Source organism: Octodon degus, unplaced genomic scaffold, assembly GCF_000260255.1.
Source record: "Octodon degus isolate 3935 unplaced genomic scaffold, OctDeg1.0 scaffold00184, whole genome shotgun sequence".
Classification (NCBI taxonomy): domain Eukaryota; kingdom Metazoa; phylum Chordata; class Mammalia; order Rodentia; family Octodontidae; genus Octodon; species Octodon degus.
Window position 1 is genome coordinate 3,368,806 of NW_004524760.1, and position 7,351 is coordinate 3,376,156.

At 43.9% G+C, this 7,351-nt stretch overlaps 1 pseudogene; it reads right to left on the bottom strand.

Moving 5' to 3' along the window:
• Nucleotides 1–397: 397 nt before the first annotated feature.
• Nucleotides 398–1,021, bottom strand: LOC111813346 (annotated as a pseudogene).
• Between the last annotated feature and the right edge of the window lie 6,330 nt (nt 1,022–7,351).

Sequence of the window (7,351 nt, forward strand, 5' to 3'; positions counted from 1 at the left end):
TAGTCTCTTGAAGTTCAACATATGAACAAATCCTGGCCAGGGGGTATAGATGGGAACGATGTATGTGCCCCCCAGGGTGGCCTTAGGGGAGAAGCAGTCTTGTGCTGCCCTCTTCCCCTTCTGCTTGCCAGCAACCTGGGCAGTGGGTGTTCAGGGTGCCGTTCACCTCATATGAGCACCTTCAGCAGTTAGGAGGGCCTGTCACTCCAGAGCAGTGCCACATCCCCTGCTTTCCATGCACTGCGACTCTGCATGAACTCTGCTGCTGGCATGGGACACCAGAGGGACAGAAGCTAGGAGTCAGCTTTGATACAAAATATGGTTGAAATACAGGGTGAATGTTCAAATTTTTTTAAAGCTTATTGCTGTAAAAGACACACTGCCATGGACTTCCCCTTCACTTTATTTTATTTTTTATTTTCAGGTGCAGAGTGGCATCAGGTTTATTGGCACTACCTCTAGAAGAAGGTATTGGCCTCTTGGTGGTGAGGCGGGGCTTGTGCTGGCGACCCAGGACGGAGGGGTGGGGCGGGGCAGCGGGAACTTGATCTTGGAGTCATGAACTGCTTGATCGCGGGCCAGCGACACTTGCTGGCTGCGATCTCCTCCACTTTCATGATCTGGATGGAGTGGGCGCGGGCTCAGTGCCGGGCGCCCATGTCCAGGTACACTGGGTGACGGAGCCTGCTGTGGTCAGGTCCCGGTACTCCCGGTACATGTTGTGGATGCCATTGCGGGAGTCATAGCGCAGCCAGATGCCGAAGTTCTTCACCCGCAGTGGAGAGTTCTCAAACACCTGCCCACAGTAGATGATCTCCCCTAAAGATTTCTTCATCTTCTTCAGCTGGGACACGAAACACCAGAAATGAGCCTTGGAGACTACATGGTTGTGTGCGAAAACCCACATGCGGTAGAGAGGCAGCGTGCGGCACTTTGGGGTGGGTAGGCAGCGCCCCACTGCCTTGTATTCCCGCAGTGTGCCCAAGGCCTTCATGGCGCTCCCTTCTCGCTTGCCGCCACCCACATAAAGCTATTGATTTATTTAAGTAGCAGTACCAGGAGTTGAACTCCAGACCTAACATTTGCCAGGAAGGTGCTTATGCTGCTGAGCTATATCCCAGGCCCCTCCCCTTTACTTTAAACACACTGACCCTATCGCTCTTGCCACTTTCTGAAACGGTCCCAGAAGTCCTCTTTTGTGTGTCTTTAGTTGTGCCATCGTGGCTCCCTCCTTGCCTGGAACCAGTTAAAAAATGTTTACCGTTCATGACCATTTTGATTTTGGAGAAGGGTCAGAGGTCATGTGACACCAGATCGAGTGGGTGAGATAGATGAGGACACGCTGTAGTGTTTTGACAAGCCTGCCTTCCCGCTGAATGGCACTTGGCAATAGTATCATTGTATTTTTTATTAGGCTTTATGCAGACATTCTTTAAAGAGAATTTCCAGAATGGCTTCAGAAAGTGGCAAGAAAGATGAGTGTGTTTGGAGTGAAAGGTACTATTTTCTCTGTTAACTGTTTTTGTTGTTGTTGCTGTGCCGAAGACCAAGCCTAGGCCCTTGAACATACTAGGCTAGTTCTCTACCACTATTCTGAGAGGGATTAATGACGAAGTATATTTTACTGTAATAAGTTTTTAAAATTATAAACATTTACAATATACTTTGATAACACCTTATCAACTTTTGTAACAACTTGATTCCTGCTCAGTATTTCAGCTCATGGGTCTGGGCCCACCACTGTACAGTAGTGCCCATTACCCACGATTTCACTGTATGGTTTTAGTTACCTGTGGTCAAACACAGTTTAAAGATATGAATAGGAAAGTCCAGAAATAAGCAATTTGTGGTTTTAAATAACTTTTATTATTATTTATTGTTAAAATTTTCTATTTATTATTATTAATTCATCACCATGCCTACTTTATGACCTATAGCATAAGCATGTGTGTATAAGAAAATAACAGTATAACTATCATTAGTACATGTTGGTGATTGGTTCCAGGATGCCTATGGACACCAAAATCCAAGGATGCTCAAATGTCTTACTCAAAATGACGCAGTGTTTGCATATAATTTATACACATCTTCCATTCTAATTTAAGTCATCTCTAGACAACTTATTTTACTGACTACAACATAAATACCATGGAAATAGTTATCTTGTAATACTATGAGAATGATAACAGGGAAAAATTCTGTACTTGCTGTGTATAGATGCAATTTTCTTTCCAAATATTTTGGCTCTGTGGTAGTGTGTCTCCATAGATGTGGAACCCATAGCACACAAGCAGATGTGTGCAGGGCGTGACACCCTTCACTGGGTGTCTTAGAACAAACTCTCCACAGATGAAAGGCGGCCTACTGTGGAGAGCCAGCATCGACTGAAGCCAGGCACTCTCTATGTGCATGAAAACCGCATGCTGATCTGAGATAGACTGAACATTTAGCTACTTACAATGATAATAAAACTTCAAACTGTGCAAGAAACGCTGTGAGAGGGTATGGCAGAGCCACAATTAAAGGGTTCAGGGCCCTATTATTTTGGAGCCTTCACGTCTCCCTGACATCACTGGTTTTCCCTTCATATGAAAGAAGAAGTACAATCTTTCTCTCTCATTATTCAAGCTGCTACATTTTGACGTCCTGTTTGTTGCACCACCTAACCTACTTCCTCACTGTCAAGCATACCTGCAGATGAGTAATGTCTGGACTCAAGCTCATAGGACTGGACAGTCCAGGTGTGTAACACCATGACTCTGGGTGGGAGGGAGGAAAGGAACACAGCTTTGTTTTCACGCAGTGAAAAAAGCTCCCTGTGGAAGAGAGCTTCCAGAACACAGAGGGTACAGGGGAGCAAGGTCCCACCCAGGATGGGTGGATGGAAAGTGCAGAGTGGATGGGACTTGGATGGGTACTCATCATGCGCACCTGCGAGCCATCCTCCTAGGTACGCCAGAAATGTAATATGGTGGTGCCAAAAAGGGCTAGTGTTCTTATGCAGATAGATCAAAGGGTTTGATCACAGAGGTAGAAAAAGGGTTCCACGCAGCCACAGACTTTCACATCTGGAGCTCATGTTCTGAAAGCCACATCGATTTGCAAGGTGAAGAAAGTCCTGAGAAGGTGGACAGGTGCAGACATGTTCATCAATCACATCAGCCAGCCTTGGCGGGGCCTACTGGTGACCTCCTAACATCTGGTGGCCTAGAACTTGAGGGAAGGACTGGCCTGTGAACCAAAGCGGCCCCAGTAGACTCAGTATTGCAAAGTCAGTCCCAGCAGTCTTGGCGGTTGCAGGATTTCCACAGTTAAACAAAAAGGGTGAGGCAAGTAAGATGAAGAGCACTAAATATATGAACTGACCAAGGCCAGGAGTGGGCCGGAGATGAGAAGCAGCCTCCAGGGAAGGAGAGGAGCTACCCACCCGGCTGTCCATGCCCTATCCACTCCCAGTGACCTCAGCAGTTGGGGAGCAGAGGGGAGAGCCTGGACCAGAGCAGTCTGCACATGATCACCCCCAAGAAAACTGTGGCATACCCATGCCCAGAATCCTGGGGCCTGTGACCCATGCCCTCCCAATGTCCTGGGGTGACCAAAGCCACACTACTCCAAAGAGTGACATACAGGCCCCTTGTCCACCCTGTGCAGAGCTCTATCTCCAGGCTCCTCAGTGAGGCTGTGAAGGGACCCCTGGGGGCAGGGGAGCCATCAGGGAGGACAGGAAATCCAAGGGAGCCCAAGAGTTTTGAGGTATGTGGATTACTCAGCACAATAGTGGCTGGGACTTTGTTTAGCTGAAGTGGAATTTTTTGTGTTTGACTCCAAAGCACACAAAAAAGCCTATTGTAGAAAATCTGGCTCTACTATATAAATGCACATTATATGAAGCTAAATGAAAAGGCAAAAGCAAGGAAGACAGGATCTTAAAAGTACAAATAAACTATGAAGTTTATAAATTATGGGAGTGACTGAGGGTAACAGGAAAGGGTCCAAGATGACACTTCTGTTCTTTGCCTGGCCTGACCAATCTCTGTCACCACAAGCAGCCCCTGCTCAGACTCTCTTCAGCTGAGCAGGGAGAACATGGTTCATCTTTCCCCAGTTCTCAGCACCTTGGGGCTGTTCTAATCCATTTGGTTCCCTGCTTCAGGTTATATAGAAATGAGTCAGGGAACAATGACTGAATCAAAGGAAAACAAAGAGCCAACAGGGCCGAGGCTCCCAGAGGAATCTTGCAGGTACTCAACAAAAAGCAGCATGAAAACAGCCCCTCTCCTGTCTGAAACATTACCACAAACCTTATAGGACTTTCCAGAGGATGGCCCCATATGTCCCTGTTCTAGGAGGGCACTTTCAGTTACGGAGGTTCGGGTGCCAACTTATAATTTCACTCTGGGTAGCTAGTTGTTTATTTTAGCAGCTTACTTGAGATACACAGTCAGCCCACTCTATCCATGAGTTCTACATCTCTAGATTCAACCAAAGATAAAAAATATTCAAAAAAATACATATCTATGAAACAAACATGTATTTTCTTGTCATCATTCCCTAAACAGTATATATAACAACTACTTATATACCATTATGTTGTATGAACTGCAGTAAGTAATAGACAATTTAAAGTAGACATGAGGACTTGCATGGGTTATATGTACTACTTCCCTATTGAATATAGGGAACTATGCATCTGGGAATCTGGTATTCTTGGGGAGTTCTGAGCCCATTCCCCCATAGATACTGAGGGAGACTACATTTGAGCCACAGCTCATCTCTGATATAATTCACCTCCTAAAGTGTACAATTCAGGGGCTAGTGAGATGGCTCAGTGGTCTAAAGCACCTACTTAGAACAAGCTTAGCAAAGCACAGGGACCACGGTTCAATCCCCCAGCACCACATGCCAGCCAGCCCCACTCCCTGGTGGGCTGAGCTGGCCACACACACACATAAATAAATAAATAAATTTTTTTTTAAAAATGTACAATTCAGTTGCTGTTGGTATTTTTACAGATACATGCAACCACCACTACAATATTAGAACATTCTTAACACCTAAAAAATCTTGATACCCTTAAGCCATCACCTCATGTCTCACAGTCCCCACCTCCCATTCCAGGCAACCATAAATGTATTTCCTGTCTTCCTAGGTTTTCCCCTTCTGTACAATTCATATGCATGGAATCACATAATACATAATCTTTTGCAAGTGACTTTTTTCACTTGCATGATGTTATCCAAGTTCATCCATAGTATAGTGTGTGACATGCTTCCTATGGCTGAGGAATATTCCAAGGCCCATGGGTTTGTCACACTTTGCTCAGACACTTATTTATTAATGGAATTTGGGTTGTCCATGTTTGAGCTATTACAGGTGTAACCTTGCTATGAATATTTACATACTATGACATTTTGTGCAGAGATGGTTTCATTTCTCCTTCATACACCAAGAGTGGAATTTCTGGGTTGCAAAATAGCTCTATGTTAATCATGGGAGGAAATTCCAGACTGTTTCCCAAAGGGGTTTCATCATTCACTTTTCCACTAGCAGTGTTCAAAGGTTCTAACTGGGCCACCTCCTCCTCAACACCTGTATCATCTGACTTCCAATTCTACTCATTCCAGTGGGTGTGGAGTGGCTCTACTGTGCATTTCTCTGTCAGCTCATAGTGTCAAACGTTTCTCATGTGCTGTGGTCACTTGTACCTGTTCTTCAGAGAAATATCTACTGCTTCTAAACAAAGAATCTTTTGCTTATTTTCAAATTGTATTATTTGGCTTTTTACTATCAAGCTGTAAGATTCTTTATGTGCTCTTAGCACAGGTTTTTCCTTAGATATCTGATTTAAAAATATTTTCTCCCATTCTATGAGTTGTTGTTTCACTTTCCTGATGGAGCCCTCCATAGCACAAAAATTCCTTCTTTTTATAAAATCAAATTTACCCACTTTTTTATTGTTGCTTTTGGTGTCATATGTACGATTCCTTTGCCAATTCCAAGGTCATAACCCTATATTTTCTTCTCATTGTTTTATGGGTTTCCCTTTACATTTAGGTTTTGTATTCTCTACCCCTCAGTACTGGGGATTGAACTAGGTATATCTCCCAATACTTTTTTTGAATTAAAAACCAGAGTCTTATTAAATCACTAAGTTTTCTAGGCTGGGCTCAAATTTAAGATCCTCCTGCCTCAGGATCACTGTGAGTCCGAGCTATGTAGTGAGACCCTGTACCAATTAGTTAATTAATTAATTTTAAAAAGAATGTTTTTCTTTCCTCTTTAAGTATTTAGCTTAGTTAGAAGAGTTACTCATCTTGAGGCTGGGGAGATAGCTCAGCAGTCTAAGTGCCTGCCAGGCAAGCACAAGTACCCGGGTTCAATCTCCAGTACTACATGTTGTGCTGGCCCAGGAACTGGGCATGGTGGCACATGCCGCCTGTAATCCCAATACTGGGGAGGCTTAGACAGGAGGATCATTGTGCGTCAGAAATGTATAGTGAGACCCTGTATCAAATAAATGAATCAGCGGGCCTGCTCATTAGCTCAGTTGTTTGTGTGCCTGCTTAAGCAAAGCAGTCAGGCTCAGGATTCTGTGGTTCGATCCCCAGATCTTCATGCCTTACCAGACCTGCCCTTAAGGCATCCTGAATGGGAAAAAAAAAAAAAAAATCCTTCAAATAAATAAATCAATAGAAGGTTTTTAAATTTTAATTTATAAAGGTCCTCCTGCTTCAGCCTTCCATAGTGCTTGGATTACAGGGATGGACTGCCACACCCACACTTGATCTATTTTTTTTTTTGGCAGAACCGGGGATTGAACTCCGGTCCTTGTGCTTGCCAGGGAAGCGCTTATCCACTGAGCCATCTCCCTGGCCCCACTTGATCCATTTTAAATTAACTTTTATATATGGCATAATGTAAGAGTTCAAATCATGTTTTTGCATTGTCCCAAGACCATTTTTGTTTTGTTTTGGTTTTTTGAGACAAGCTCTCCCTCTAGAGTACAGGCTGGCCTTGAACTCATTTATGTAGCCTAGGCTGGCCTTGATCTCACTGTAATACTTCTGCCTCACCAGCAGTTTTAACATTTGTTTTCTTGATGACAGCCATTCTTTCCAGAGTAAGATAGAATCCCAGTGTTGCTTTTTACTTCTCTAAATGACCAGTGATGTTGAACTTTTTTTGTGTATTTACTGGTCATTTGTATTTCTTCTGAGAAGTGTACAGTCATTGCCACCCATGCCCTGTTTTTGATTGGGTTTTTTACTTTGGAGGGTCTAAATTTTTTTTTTCTAGTCCTTAACTTATTGTAGATATTAGTCCTCTATCCTAGATGCAGCTGTCAGAAATC